Source organism: Passer montanus, unplaced genomic scaffold (assembly GCF_014805655.1).
Source record: "Passer montanus isolate IOZ18808 unplaced genomic scaffold, ASM1480565v1 scaffold10, whole genome shotgun sequence".
Taxonomy (NCBI): Eukaryota; Metazoa; Chordata; class Aves; order Passeriformes; family Passeridae; genus Passer; species Passer montanus.
Window position 1 is genome coordinate 26757465 of NW_024356505.1, and position 17015 is coordinate 26774479.

Genomic DNA, 17015 nt, shown 5'->3' on the forward strand with positions numbered 1-17015 from the left:
TTCTAGGGTATCAGGTACCAATTTCTGTTCATTCTACAGCGACTCTTGGCAAAGAGTTTCTTAAGAATTTATACTAAGGATGCAGTGGTAAAAATTATAACAATGAACACCTGTTATATTTGTGAATATGGAATTTCATTAGCTATATAAATGTATGCTACATTTCTTAGGGAAAAAGTAGATCCGGAGTAACAGAGCAAGAATTAAAAAATACAATTTAGTTTTAATCTGATTCCAGACTACTAAAATGACTGTGATAAAAACAAATAAAAATACAAGAAACCAAAAATAAAATACCAGAATAAACCAGAAAAATACAAACAGATGTGTTGACTGTTTGCATTTCTTGAACATATATATAAATATATCAAGGTCAGAAACAAATAATTGTACACAAGTACATAAACACTGTGATACAGAAGAAGATTAAGGCATTGCAACCAATACTCTCCAGTGTATTGGAGATAAAAAAAAATGTATTTGTACATTAAAAATAGCCAGTTACAATAAAAAGTACGGTTTTGGTCTCTTTTCAGGCCTCAGTTGAAATAACTAAGCAAATGCTATCGATCAGCATAAATAAATAATTGTGCACAAGTACCATAAACACTGTGATACAGAAGAAGATTAAGGCATTGCAACCAATACTCTCCAGTGTATTGGAGATAAAAAAAAATGTATTTGTACATTAAAAATAGCCAGTTACAATAAAAAGTACGGTTTTGGTCTCTTTTCAGGCCTCAGTTGAAATAACTAAGCAAATGCTATCGATCAGCAGAATTAAATAATCAGTAGGTGTTCAGCAACCCACGGGACATATATACATTAAAATGCCATTATTACACTACATTAAATATCTGAGCACAGTAACAGACCTTATGCAGTGGAAAAATCTGTGAGGAGTAGAACACAGAGCTTGAATTTAAAATGCCATCCCTTTTCTGTCTGCAAACTTATTACAACTTTAACCACAGAGTGCTGATATTTTATCTAATCAATGAAAATTACTACCTAATTTCTCAAGGCCCAGTTCATGAGTTAATTTGAACAGCTGTAAAATTTTTCCTTTTTCTTTTCAAAGAAAAGCATTACACTGCAGAAACAGGTCTTTTTAATGAAGGGAAGCAAAAAACCCTCAAAAATATGAAAACTGTTGTATCAGGTGATAAGAATTGTTCTTAAATATGAATACATAATTTGGATTGTTTGGCATGTTTTTTCTTGAATTCATGAGGGAAGAGTGATAAGTGGCAATGAAATAAAGTCTCTTCCACCTCAAAATCACCTCAGAGTTCAGCTCCAGACCAGTAATAAATAAAGCTCTAACTGATGGTCATATTTGGTCCCAAATGATTGAAATAATTGACACATATGAAGACTTTAAAATAAAAACCCCTGTTACAAAACCAGAAGTTCCTGGGCATTTTAGCTACAAATAGTAAATTAAGAAAGAGATAAAAGAAAAATTAAATTGATTTCATTGTTATAAAAATGAAAGAGAACTGATATTAGCAGTATTAACTAAAAAAAATTACATTTAATGTTGTCTAGATATTTTCAGGCAGTTACTTCACCAGGCCACATAGTTTCTGATGATTTCATAAGACTCATAGAAGATATTCTGGCCACAAGAGGGCTCACATATTTTATAGTTTTTTGGGTTTTTTTTGATGTACAACAAAATTATAACAATATACAGGCAAAATTCAGGGGAATATCTGCTGCCCAGATAGTCATGCTGTGAGGAAACAACAACAAAAAAGAATTCCTGGTTCTTTAACAAACTATTGGAAAAAAGTGAAGGAAAAGTAAGGATGTTCCTATAGTCTATTTATTAGTCTATTTATTGGCTTTTCCTCAAAATTATTCTATTTCTATTACATTACACATTTCCTATGTATAAAATGATACATTTATCTCTTAGTTAACAAAAATTTTAATGGTCTGTGTTAAAGACCATTTTTCTCCAGCACCTACCTATTCAGGTAAGTGAGTATACACTCATTTAAGAAGAGCTGACAAGAATAATAGAACTTTATTTTTCTAAAGAGATTTGCATTGTTACTAATACATTGTTAACATTGTCATTATATAATCAACACCGTAGTGTATTCTCACCATTTTCAGTTGAGATGATAACTTGGGGCCAATTTCAGTGAATACTGAATTTACTGAGAAACTATCCATTGACCTTAGAGATATGGATCAAGCTAAATAAGCCTGAAGTACAATACAGAGTTTGCTGGGCAATGGATGTGTCGTCATTGCAGTTCATCATCTGTAGGACAGGAATCACTGCATTTTCACACTTTGAATTGTGGAGATAAAAAATAAGGGAAAAGAACTGTCTGAAAGACAGCAGAATATGCAGTTGTGGGAAATAATGTTCAGTAAATAACAGCATCAGTACAGATGAATTTGAAGTAAACTTGAACTTCTGAAAAAAAAATCCTGGAAAGAATGAAATGTGCTGTTTATGATTAAATAGATTTTTCAGGACTCCAAAAATATGAAGTTAATGTTTGTCTGAATCATCCCTAAAACAGTGGCAAAGACACCACCAAGAACATATTGAATTAACTGATTTGGTATTTTCTCAGGGTCTCCTGTTCTGCCATTCCAGACACCATTCTGCCATTCAGGTGTAAACTACCTCTGGTTGTAAACCCTACAACTTCCACATCTTGTCCCAGAGCTTTCAGACTCCAGTTCCTGGGTTCATGGCAGGGGCCCTGGAAGCTCTGACAGCCCTTGTTAGAACAGAGGCTCCTGAGCCTTTCCACTCTATTTGTGTGCTGTGCTGCTCTGTCTTTGTGAGTCCTGCACTTTCCACAGACAATAGAGATGCTGCATGCTCTCCATCAGACAGACACCACGAAATGCTTTGCTGCAGGGAGGAAATCATAGCCCTAAGACACGGCACTGGTGAGTACCAGTGACCTCCAGAGTGGACTGGTGGAGTGGAACACAGGGAGTGAAGATGCAGATTTTAGAGAGGCTGGATAGAGCAGAGAAGTGGCTGAGTAAAAAGTATGCAAATATGAGAACAGTCGTCACATGAAAAACAAAAGAGAGCACTGAGATGCTGGGATAGAGAATGTGCAATGACAGAAAATGATGAACTACGGAATAAGGGAAATGAAAAAGAATTCGATGAAAGAGAGGCATTAGAAGAGAAGGCAAGCAAATGGGGTAAAAAAAAGCGTAATCAGATTAAAAGTCATTCAAGACTGATATAAGAAAGACATAAAAAGATGCAGTTTAACAGCATACAAAACCCTGTTTTAAAGAACTCTGAATACTATTAGCACAGTCTACAAAATTACCTGTGTCTTATGTTTGTTACAAGCAGCTTAACAGTATACTGTTTGGTTCATTAATATTTAATCCCAATCTTTTAAACCTATCCATTAGATCCTCAAAAGCTAATGACTAGGTAGCTGAATAATGTATTTAATTACCTTAATTTTAATAAATATAGTTTGCACAATCTATAGGATTGAAGTATTTTATCAATTAAATAATGAAATACTACTAAACCTGCTTTATAAAATCTGAATTTTCTCTTTTATATTGTATTATTTTGCTCAGATTCCTTTCTAAGATAGGAAAAAGTGTAAAGAGAAGAAGTTAAATCATCACAGAGGCTTCTTAAACGTGTTAGAAATACAGCTTAGAAATTTTGGCCAGTATCTTTCTGTCATTTGCTTTTCCTGACCTTTATGTTTCTTGAGTTTCTTCATTTCAGCCGTCAGGCTTGTCTTACAGCTTGCTGCTCAGGTACCATGCATGTTATCTGAAAGTAACTAAAACACTGATTATTCTCTTTGCCAACCATGCAAAAACAAATAGGAAGTTTAGTTCATACACAGGGCTATTTTTGGAAAAAGTATTCCCTTTTTGGGGTTGTTAGATTTTTCCAATATCCTGCTAAGAATTGAAAGATTTTGTAACCTAAGTCATTGGTTGGAAGTTGAAATTTTTGTTTTGTTTTGTTTCTAAGGATTTTAACTGGCAACATTTTGGGAACTGTAAGAAAAACAGCATTGTGGATAATTAAATGCAATCTTGTTGCTGCTATCAATGGTAAAGTTGCCATTGCTTTGAATGGATGAGAACTGAAGAGCTCTTGTTACAAATTCAGCCTGGCAAAACCAGTGCTCTGCAGAAAGTGTATGGCCATGTGAACAGAACAAAGAAATGAACTCCTGACTCAGAACTAACTCTGGTTTTCACAATGATGTCCATTCTTGGAGACCAGGAATCATTCCTAATCTTGGTTTTGTGTGTATTCTCTGACTCAGACCAGTGCCAAGGAGCACTAGGAAAATCCAGGGACACAGACTAGAAGGGAGCTAGGGCACATTTCCAGTCTGGGTGCTTGGCTGTTCAGGTGCCCATGGAGCATCCTGGCATATAACTCACACACATCCTGTGTGCCTTCAGATCTTCACCTCCTTTTCCTGGCAGCTGATTCCTATTTCACAGAAATGGCATGAGGATTTTTGAAGGGTCCTGGGATAAAGCTGCTATGTAAATGATTGCTACTACTTTAGCAATTAAAATGTTAAAGATGCCATAGTTCTGTGAGATCCCTAGACTTTAAGAGAGGCCCACATGTAAATATATATAAAATATATATCTAAACAGACACACAGAAGGCTGGGGTTGGAAGCAACCTCTGGAGCTATAGCAGGCTCACCTGGAACAGGTTGCCCAAGATTGCATCCAGGTGCGTTTTGAACATCTCCAATAAAGGAGACTCCACAACCTCCCTGGGCAACCTGTTCCTGTGCTCTGCCAGCCCCACAGTACAGAAGTTTTTCCTCATGCTCAGATGTAACTTTCTGTGTTTTAGAAAAGCCTGGCTCCATCCTCTTGGCACCTGAACTTAGCTTGTAATAATTAGAAGATCACCTTGACAGTAAGTTCTTCCATCTATTTTTTAATATATTTCTGTCTCATAAGGTGTTTCTTTTCTAATTTTCTTTTCTCCTTGATCATTATACTTTCAGTTTCACTTTGTATTGCAGACTGGTCATTATATCTTCCTTGCAGTGGTGAAAACTGACAAATAAGGCATAATGAGCACACAAACCTGTTTTAATTTCATGTAGTATTTTTATTATTTGGGAAAAGAGAACACTATTGATGAGGCACACTGTATCAAAAGTCTGTAAGTGACCGAACAGCAACCTCAAACTTCCACTGTCTCTCTGCACGGTGTCATAGATATAACTTTTCCAATTGAAAATTGTATTCTATACAGAAAAAAAATCTGAAAAAAACTAAGATATAGTTCTTGTTCTGTCCTCTCCCAGCTATCTCCTTCACACCCCTCATGAACACACATTCCCTCCCCTGTTACATTTCCACAGGTCTCATGAACATGGACATGAACCTGGTAAATCAAACACTCCATCCACCCACCTGTTTGAACAGAGCTTCCAAGTTTTCAGGCATGCTTTGTGTGAAGTCCTAGCCCTGTCCAGATCAGGTCCTCGTTTTGTTTTTTCAGCTGCAGATGCATTCCTCTTTCTCTCACATACACAGGCTGGTAGCTATGTGGCTCATTCAGAGGTGTAAACACCAGAGTTAAAGAACAGATAATATTGCAGATACATTGCAGTATCAGGGTTTTTAAAATAAAGAAAGGAAATCTGCAAATGAAATTCACTGTAAATATTCATTCTTACAAAATGACTGCAAAACCAACCACATGGTCAAACTCTCCTTACAACAGAGGGATTTCCTACTGATGTAGCACCTTGGATTTCAGAGTCAACATTGCTGGGTAAAAGGAGAGTCTGCAAAAGCAGCATCAGGCCTATTGTAGATGTGCACAAAATGGGCTGGACTTCAAACCATGGGACGATGGTCCAAAGCAGCTCAAAATCACAAGATTTAATTCCCACCCGTGTTAAATAGAAGCACAATGGGGCTTCTGTAGCCCTTGCTGGTATCCTCACTGACTGCTAGGACACTACAGAGAAGAAAAGGCCATGTCTAAAGACTTCCCCCTGTTTGAAGATCCCATCCTTGGGATGGCTCTGTGAGGAAGCAGTGGCACTTCTGAACTCCAGCTCAGTATGACAGTCAGTAGGAGTGAAGGACAGCTGCACTTAGTCTTCCTATAATATTTATTGTGAAAAAGTAGCAAAAAAACTCCAATATAAAACTAATACCAAGGGCAGTTACATAAAATTTAAACATACAAATGTTTTAAAGAAATAAATTCTCTCCATTATGAATTCCATTTCACTTTTCCTCATTGCAAATAAATATAATTTTTTTCATTAGATCACTTCAACCACTCCTATGTTTTGATATTCTTTCTACCCTGCTCTATGTACTCTCTGGAGTATCAAAGCAGTGCTTTTCCTGCCTGAAAAGAAGAGCAAATACCTTTGCAGATGTGGAAAGTAACCACAACTTTTGAAAACAAGTGAGACTCCTGCCCCTTTTCAAGGGTGTCTCCAGTGTCTTCTTAATACAGAAGGAGCCTTGACCAATTTCTTGATTTGAAAAGTCCTGATTATTTAAACTGTATCCTTTGTCAGGCTTAAGTAAGATTTTATTTGGATTTTATATAAAAGTGAAACTAAACACTAAACATCGAGGTAAAAACCATTAGGGTATTCAAATTTTTGTTTTTCAAAAGTTTGGGATGAATCATTCTAAATGTATTTATTACTGTCACTCATTCTACTTACTGCAGAATGATGAACTAAATTTTAGGCTCTCCTGCAGCTGACTGAAGCTAACAAAACAGGTTTCTGCCCACTATTGGTGTATCAACAAACCTGGGAGAAGGGCTCTGATTGCCTTCTTCCTTACCTTTGATTTAAGCTTTATGCCTTTGTTTTCTCTTACATAACGCTGCTCAGGGTAGGACACCCCACAAGCTCAAGCCCATGGAGTGTTTTCCACTGTGAGCCTCAGCTCCCAGCAGCCACCCCTGGCACATGTGGTGCTCCTTGGGCTGCTGAGCCCAGGGCCATCTGGCAGGATTGCATGGTGCCTCCCCACAACTGGGTCGGGTCCTTGCCTGGGGGCATTTGGTTCCAGACAATGCTGGTTCAGATGAGCGCTTTGGTTGACACTGCAAGTGCCATCTGTTCTACAGGAAATCCTTTCTCTGGGCATTAATGAAGTGTTCCCAGCACATAACTATGTGTTCTTCTCCCTACAGAAGGTTTCATGCAGTAGGGATTACAAGAGGGTGTTATTTGAAAATGAGTACTTTGCAAAAATACTGCATTTCCTTACATAAACTTGCTTGACACACAGTACAGAGGAGCCCTAGCCACCTCTTTGGCAAAGGAAGCAATCGCTTGGATGGTGTTTCAGCATGGTGACAGCACCTCAGCACCTCAGGCAATGAAAAAGAACTGAACCTCGATCTAAACCTTGCTGCCTGGAAACCAAAACATGAATCCATTCAACAGATTCCAAAACTTAAGTAAGGAAATTGAGGTCTTCTAGCAGTAGTTAGGATATTCTGTTAGCATGGCGATTCTAATATTTCAGGGAAAACCTTTCATGTATTTCAGATATATAATCAAACATGAAATTCATTTTTGACAAAATATGCATGGCCAGAATCTAATAACTAAAGTTTTTCATGTTTGCTAAGCTTTTCATCCATTCAGACACTGGAGCTGGAACTTTCTGGGTAGAAAAGGGCATTGGTAACCATTGGCTTTAGGCAACATCTCCCCCTCCTTCCAAACTAATTTTCATCTTGAAAGGTGCAAGTTTGAAAAACAACATATGCTGCTTGACTCAGCACAAAAAGCAACTCATAGTTATGTTTCAGAAATATCATTACTGCATTTTTACTGCATATTATTACTGCATTTCAAAAATACTAGATTTCCTCCTTGGTAAGACTTCTAATTACCTGAAGTGTTCTAAAATGAAACCCTTTTGGCTGAACAGCCAGAAAGGCCGGAGAGGGAAGAAGATACCATGGCTTTATAGACAAGTTCAGAGATAGGATTTCCCTGTATGCCTAACGCAGAAAAGTGTCATAAATATCAGATGCAGTGACCTACTGAAAATCATCTGTTTTCAGGAATATTTTTTCCTCTTTCTAGAGTACTGAAAATACAACTACAAAAAAACCCAAAACAAATCAAAACAAAAAACCAACCAAACAAAAAAAACCCACCAAAAAAACCAAACCAAACCAAAACAACATAACCCCAAAGAGAACATTTATATGTTAAAGTTCTCTTTTTTTGGAAGTAGTTACAGTTTCCACTACTTGAAATTCAAATTCACTTATTTTAGTCTACTTAACTTCAGAAAGATTTGGCGAACTTGTACCCAACTATGAGCCTCAAGAGTATTATGGGTTAATGTTCCCTTTTTTGGAAGTAGTTACAGTTTCCACTACTTGCAATTCAAATTCACTTATTTTAGTCTACTTAACTTCAGAAAGATTTGGCGAACTTGTACCCAACTATGAGCCTCAAGAGTATTATGACAAGATTTCAATAATAATAAATATTATTTTCCATTACTTATTGTATTATTCTAAGGTTTTATGATAACAAGGGGACAACCTTGAAGAACATAAATACTGAGGAAGGAAACCATTCAGTATGTACTAAACATCAAGAGCTGAGGGTTGAATTTAAGGAAGTTAGAAGATAGAATGGAAGCAATAAATTGAACTATAAATATGACACATGAGGTTATGAAACAGATCCTGGGAGAAATGTGGCAATTTCATTAGTTGTGACATTATTTCTGTTCTACTCTTACACCCTTCCCATCATGATGTTGTTTGGATATGAACTATTGCTCTAATGAAAACCACTCACTAAGAAAAGTCTCCCCTTTGGTGGGACTAACTAGAATGATCCAGTTTATGTTTCCATCTTTAGTCTCCTGGGGCTGTAATAAACATTATTTCTTACTGCTTATATTCCCTTCTTATCAACAGTGCATTATGCAGCCATCAGTTACCACTGCAACAGAGGATAAACAGATATCCTATTATTTTCAAAAATATCTTAATCTATACCAAAATGGATTTTCCAGTGTAAATATAATCCCTATCTAGACACATAAAAATGTATAGAAGTGAATGCAGGTGTCTCCTGCTATCTATCAGAAAAAAAATAAATTACACAACCAAACCTGCAACAGTACAAACACAGTGTAAAAGATCAGCTAACACAGTATGTGTACTTAAAAGTAATTGAATAGTAACTGAAAAGTAGCTGAATCTTATTGAATGCGCTGTTGTGTGCTTCCTTCAAAAATTAAAACCCCCAAACCACAGAGCAAAACCTCCCCCTGCCATTGAGTGTTTTACCCATGAAAGCACGCTGTGTGTCCAGGTCTCCCTGCCCGAGGGCTCCGTGCCCAGGGCTGCGGGCAGGGGGCGGCTGGGCACACCCCGCGTCCCCTGCACCACATCTTCATCCTCTTGCCAAGAGCCTGCAGGGAATAATTATGCTTTGCACTTTTTAGGAGGGTGCCTGGAGGACGAGGAGTGATCTTCTCTCTGGCAGGGTCACTGCAGTGCTGTTCAGGATCTGTACAAAACCCTACAGCTCTAAAAAGAGCATCTGCAAGTACAAAAATGATACCTGACAGAGAACTGGAAGACCTGCAATTCTTATTTTATCAAGTTGCACTAGGATAGCGATCATCTGAAGACCAGTCTTTAAAAGAACCAAAAAAGATTTTAGAGGCCAATTTTTTGTCAAAACTTTGTGTTGTTTCTACTGAGATTGAAATTTTTTGTTGTTTCTGCTCAGATTTTACTCTAAGACTACAGCATTAGGGCAAGCAGAAATCTGGGTAAGTGTCAATGCAGTACTTGATACAGATTCCATCAAATGAGAACATGAATCAATTTTTCAATAATGAGTATTCCTCTGTAGCTATAATATTTTGAGCCACTAGTCTAAGTAACAAATAGGTAATTAATAACAGTATACAAACTTTTTGTTTTAATACAATCAAGTACCACTTTCCAAGATCACACATACTTCAGCTAACCTAGATGTGCTGTAGTTCAGTTTATCTCAGCATATGGCTTGTTCTCACCACATGCCATGGATTTCCAAATCTAACTATAATTAATGGGATTTGTCAAATAGCTATTGAAGGAAATCCAGCCTCAAAAAGGCTGATTAACACATTGATTTAGATATCAACTTCTAAGCATTGCCTTAGTTGTTTTTTTTCCTATTATTTGAAGATTGGGGATATTAATGACCCCTTACTCAAATAAAGGCATTGTGAAATACAAATTCAATGTAAATTTAAGGATAATACAAACAGTTTAAACATCTTTGGTTTTTATAATGGTTCACTACTTTTATTCTGATATAATGAGACTATTCTGAAACAGTTAGAAAAAGTCCACAAATATATCTATACACGTGCACACACACATACATACATATATATATATATATATACACACACATATTTTCCAGGCAAATACTTTCTAAAATAATTAAAATATAATTCACAGCAGAAGAGAAATCCAAGCAATTTCACTGTACCCAAACCTTTGGTAAATGACAGGGTGTAGAAGTATGGATAGATGACAAATCATATTTTTATTTGTTTATGATCACATTTAGAAACCTCATAGAAGAGTGAATCTTTAAATAGGTCAAATAATTAATGAAAGTTGTTACAGATCCATAATTCTTATGAAGGAAGAAAGAGCATTTTTTAAAGGAAAACCTTTTAATGCTACTTAAATGGTAATTTTTTTTCCTTATTTCTCCACATGTTCTTTACTTGAAGTATTCAGAAGTTAGGAAGTGTTCAGAAGGACTTACATGAGTAAGGATTTGGAAAGGGAAGATGACTTACATAAAGCAGACCACATTTTCTCCCAGTAAATAGAGAAAGTGTTTTGGTTATTCAGCATGAAAAAAGGAAAGCATAACTGGAGATTTAATCCCTAAATGTCAAGAATAACTCACAGACATATAATTTGATTCTAAAACCATCTAGACCATTGCTGCTGGGATTGCCTCCCATGCCATTTAAAATGAAACTAGAATATAACAGAGGACAAATGAATTTCCTGAATTAATTGTTTTGTGGGCATATTTTGAAGTGTTTCAGGGATAAATTACTGCAGGCTTTTGAAAATTATACTAAACATTAAAACCACCTTTAAAATTGTTTATGTAGTCATGTATACTTTGTTTGCAGATTCTTCTATATTCCAGTAACATTTAATGGTTTGCAGTAATCTTTATTTTCAAGATAGTTCAATGAATCCCTAATATCCTGAGAACTGACAGCCACAACACAGTAAGATCACTTTATATATCCACATTTGTTTGTCAGATTTCCTTCAGCTGTATATATTCATTACATATCTATTATTGTGCCTTGTAGGCTGGAACATGTGAGGTGCAAGAGTAAGGAACCACAGCTCACATCGGGTGTAAAAACACAGAGGAACTTCAGGACCTCCTGACAGGTATCAGTAATTCCTCAGGAGCCTCCTGGCACCACGTAGTGCCCACACAGGGATTTTTCTGGTGGTTACCTGCTCAGATGCCAGCTGTACCCAAATGCCCTAGCAGCTTTAAATCCTGTTTCTTTCTCCATGGTCCCTACAGGATCACATCCTACTCAGATAATCTCAATGAAGTAGAGGAAATATTTTTCACATGAGGAAAAATATGATTCTCAGCTTGAGCTTCAGAAAGAAAAGCCTGTTCAGTGCTGGAGTACCTTTTCTGAAAACCTGCAGTGTGAAGGCACTACCACAGCTCAGTGAGCTGCTGCTCATCTGCATTGCCATGGCATTAAGGTAGGATTTGTGCTGCTTTTGGTTGTGAAATCTATCATTGAAATGGCAAACAGCAGCCATCCTGGATTTCTGGCACTGTGATTCATGTAGTTGTGTATTTTTGGTAAAGCATTTTTTCCTATGGAAAAACTAGGATTTGAAGACTATTTAATATTTTCCAGTATTTTTAGCTATCTGTGATATACAGTGGTAATAAAGAGATTTCTTCCTTCAGACTTCTACCTTGTAAGTTGGACTGATTTCAGACAAACAGCCCCAGAGTGGCACTCACCCAAAAACTGCAGCTGTTAAATATCATGACCACCACCCTGTGGTCTGCCATGCTCTCCTCTCTAGATTGAAGGGAAAGGGTCAGGGAGTACATGCTCAAACAGGCAGAAGGTAAGGACCTAGTCCAGTAGCAATGTTGCTCAACTCCATTTAGATTAAACAGGAAAAAAGGCTGTTTAAAAAAGAATAGTTGTTAAGAAAGTAGACTTTTTTTTATGTAAGGAAAGAATTTAATTACTTACATAATACTCATATACACTTATAAAACGCAAACACAGGCTTAAGAGGAACTTATGGAAAAAGAAAAACTAGACTAAGACAAATTAAATAGAAGCATAACATAGGCACAACACTTTGCAATATTAAGTAATAAAATCTGTATTTTCCTTATGAGTTAAAGTTAATAGCATTCTTCTTTCTGTGACACACTCAGGACACTTTGCAGTCTTCTGTTGTCGTCTTCTCTCTTCTCCCTCTGCTGTTCAAAGAAACCACTAAGAAATATGAACAAAACTATGGCCAGAAACCTTTGCAAAAAGTGTAATATTAATCAGCATTATGGTTTATCTGAAAATTATATTAAAATGAGTAACAAAGAATTAATCTGTGAATAAGGGTATTCAAGAGGTGTAGGACTTTTTTTCAGATGTAAAACTAATTGTATTAGCACTTTGATCTGTGCCAGCGGAAAACTGTTTTTCATTTCACCATCTGGGGACTCATAATAACTAGAGGGAAAATATGCACTCTTTTTCTTTGAAAATGTTGCTGAATATGAGCTGGGACTGTCAACAACAACAGAAAGTGACAGCAGCTCCTGGCTTGTACTGAGTTGTAACAAAGCCAGATATTTCTGTGGAGTGCTCAGCACTGCTCATGGATTTGTACTACTCAGATGATGGGAAACTAACAATATTGTCTATAGGCAATTAAATGAAAGAGAATATTGATAGAATCATTAAGGAAAATGAAAGGGGAACATGTAATCAATTGATATTTTTCCCCATAGGATTTTTCCAGGATTTTACTATTGATTGAATATTCAGTACTTTGTTCCTGATTCTGTTTCATAATTGTTAGTTTTTAAATGTTAATCTGACACTGTTGCATTTTCCAGGATTAAAGCCATTAGAAAATGTCATTTTCTATCACCAACATGTTTATTTATTAAAATAAAGTAAAAAGTATGCAGAATTGTATAGTAATACAGAAAACATTACATTTATGTAATAATCTTGATGAAATTGCTTTAAGAACTTGCTAAAACTTAGAGAAGATCTTTTGAGAGCACAAGGGCTTTATTCCAATCACACATTCTAGGATTTATATTTTCAGATTCAGTTTTACTGACATATTAATTTTTACGTTCCAACTTCATCCTTCATGAGCACGGTGTCCACTGAGAATGTTTTTATTCCTGTGCTTGTCCATCTTTCATTTACACATTTGTATGCACTCAGAGTACCAACAAGAAGCCCCAGAGAGCAAAGCTTTTAAGTTCTCACTGAGTCTTCTCCTTCCTCGCTGTTTTCCAGAGGAGCAGCATTCCCTGCTCAATAATATTTCCCATCCACTCTGCACATCACTGCTCAGACTTACTTGATTTGGCTGCATTACTTCTGTATTTCTTTTGTGCTTGATACTGACTTGTTTGATAATATAAATGAAAAGATAAGGTCCCAAAAATTTAATGCTAAATACGATCAGGGGTTGCAATCAGCCAAGGTATCTTTATCACCTCTCACTATCAGTGAGAGATGATAAAAATACCTCCATGTTTTAGGACCTCAAGAACACTCTCCATGTTTTGGGACCTCAAGAGCAGACTCCAAAATATGTCCTAGATATTTGACAACTGTGTGCTTGATTTTAGAATTAGGAGGAGAGAAAAGAGTGAGACCAAAGCTCACTCAAGTGCCTTTGCAAAGGCTGGACCCCCATGCACTCAGACCATTACTACACCTCAGCAGAGACAGGATTGCCCAAGTCACCCAAGAACAGCCCCTTCAAAGAAGCATTTTTAGATAAAATTTTGAATTAACTCTGAATTAATAATAAACTAGAAGTGGAGGTACCTAATAACAAGTATGTATTTTAAAAACCATTTTTATTATGAGAATTTTTCTCCTCAATTAATAAACGCTTCCTAATATCTTGATTCCATCAAACCTAACTGCTTAAGCTTTGATGTTAAAGGTCCCACTGGGATTTCTAGAATTATCACAACTCAATTTGTGACTTAAAATTATTTTTCTAGGTGCCTCAGAGATGATCCTGAAATGTGTCTGAGCTGTTTTCATGTTAGATATCACTTCAGAAACAGATGATGAAGGTAAATCAACACTCAGTTACAGCATCTTACACTTTCAAATGCTTTTGGTAAATATCAGACTGTAATTTTTAGAACTAACTAGGATTCTATCTGGCAGATTCTTATCACAAAAGATTTTCCCTGAAAAAGCAAGGTCTATACTCTGGCCTGACTTTAGACAAACAAGTTTTAAAATATTTTATTTATTATTTCTTATTTAATGCAGTCCTGCTTACACCTTCAAAGAAATTTTCTTAAAATGTTATGAGAATTATAAAGTATTTTCATTATGAAGGTTCATACAAGAATTTATTTAATATGCAGCTTACTTTGTAGGATTTTTTAACCTTCACAAACTTTTGAAACATCTAATCTACAACAATATACTTTGGTTTTTTTCCCCTTAATTTAACAAAAAATGCAGTCCTACAGTACTTACCCAGACTCACTGAAACTGAAAACTGAGTAAGTACTGTAGGATTGGTCCTCTATTAAAAAAGCCCAAGACACATGGTGCTGAGATTAACAAAACAAAGTAAAGCAGCTATGACTTGGCACAAAGTTTGACAAGCTGCAGAAAAGCAAATGTTTAAATAACTGAAGTGGTACTGTTTTTCTATTCACAACCTTTTCTCTTCTAAACAGTATCATATTCTTTTCCAGCACATTTAGATTGCAAGTCAAGCTGTGTTTTATTTTTTATTATAATAAACCCAGTCAGTTTACTGTAACAAAGACGTACTAGCAGTGATCAGTGTGAAAGCCAGTACGAAATCAGGCTGGGGAGAAAAAAAAGTCAAATGGCAAAATAAAGGACCAGCCGTCTGGAAAGTTCCTGGATCATGTAAAAAGAAAATAAAAGGCAGTGTTCTTATGAGACTAATGCAGAATACAAAAATATTTTAAGACAAAACTCTGTATCATTGCCTACGACATTTGCAAACAGCAGCAACAAATCTTTTCAAATAATGTTGCGTTTATTAAATATTTTCCAAATCCTCCTATATCAAAATAGTAGAGTTTAAAAAAAAGAAATATTTTTAGTCACAATGTTTACCTCTGTTCTTTTCAAAATATGGTAAGAACAAAATAAAACTGTAAAGTATTTTTGCTGTCTTTTTTCACATGTAATATAGCTTTCCTACTTTTAAAATAAATTTATTGAATCTATGGGATATCACAAGACTTTGGCATATTTTTTAAGACTTGCAATAGTAAATGATGGTTTCAAACAAAAATATATACACCAGTATCTTACCAGATTTTTAGCTGATGGTCTTTCATTTTCAAGTTCTGACTTGAATTTCAATCAACTAAAACACATACATGTCAGATGTAGTTTTGGATTTCATATTACAAACAGACACAAATTTCTAAAAACCCTTTCAAAGGCCAGTTTCCCTGATAAACAGACTACAGGCACTCAGCTTCTCCCTGGGTTTAAACCTTGACACACAAACAAACTTTTGTGTGATAACTGCTAACACACAGATGTCTTAACTTAGTGCTACATATTTTATTGGAGTTTAATAATGCCACAGGAGTCACGTGTATAAAGCAGAGTAAAGTGTGATGTCACAGGAGGCAGGAAAATTATGAAATAAAAAGAAACAGAGACTTCAGTGACCTAAACCCTCAGAAAAGTGGGTATTTGTGGAAACCTGTTCCAGCCAGACAGCAGTGGCAGTTTGGAGCTGCAGGAGCAATTCCACTGTAGTGTTGTACATGGTAGAAAGATCAGCAGATGTCTGTATCATCTGCAGCAAGCTCCAACACGTCCCTGTGAGACAAACATTGTCAGGCAAATTACACATCTCTTCTCACCCAGGACAAAGGATTGTGCCTCAAGAGCAATTTACACAAAATTCTTTATGAATTCTTTAGAAGTTCCAGAATCAACCTCCTTTAAACAGTTACACTGCATGGCAAAGCTTCCTCGGTTCTGCTGGGCTGGAGCTGTCTGTCAAAGCCACTGTCACTGGGGACTCACAAGTTAAACATCTATATTGCCCAGTGTCACCAGGAGCAGTTTGTTACTTACCGAATTTGCATTTTGAACATATTTAAAACCAGACAATGTTGAGTACAACACTGACATTCATTTTCTTCCATAAAAACGGAGAAATGCTCCCCTTCAGCATAGTAACCTAGAAGCTAGAATGCTCAGCCACAAATCAGGGCAGCCGACATTGTATGCCGCTGTGAGTTTTATGGGGCTTGATTACAATATCCCAAGTCATGGAAAAGTAGCCTAAGTACCCTTCTATGATGAGAATAAGCCACCAGTTCTGTTCAAGCTGTGCCATTGGACACAAAGAATATGAAATTCATGAGACTAGATACAGAATGCTCATGCATGAGGCTGACGACATACCAAAGCTGTGACTGCATGAGAAAGGGACAGCCCTGTGTTTTGGATCCATAGATTATTTATGCATTTTACGTTAGACTATGAATTACAAGAAAACAATATACAAAATACGCCCCCTTCCCCCACACTGCAACTCAACCCAAGCAAAAATACTCAGCAAAAACACAAAGAAAGAAAATCCAGATCTACAGAAAAGTGTCTCCTTTTATCCCAAGTACCCTAACATGCATCCCAGGGAGATTATGGCTCTTCTG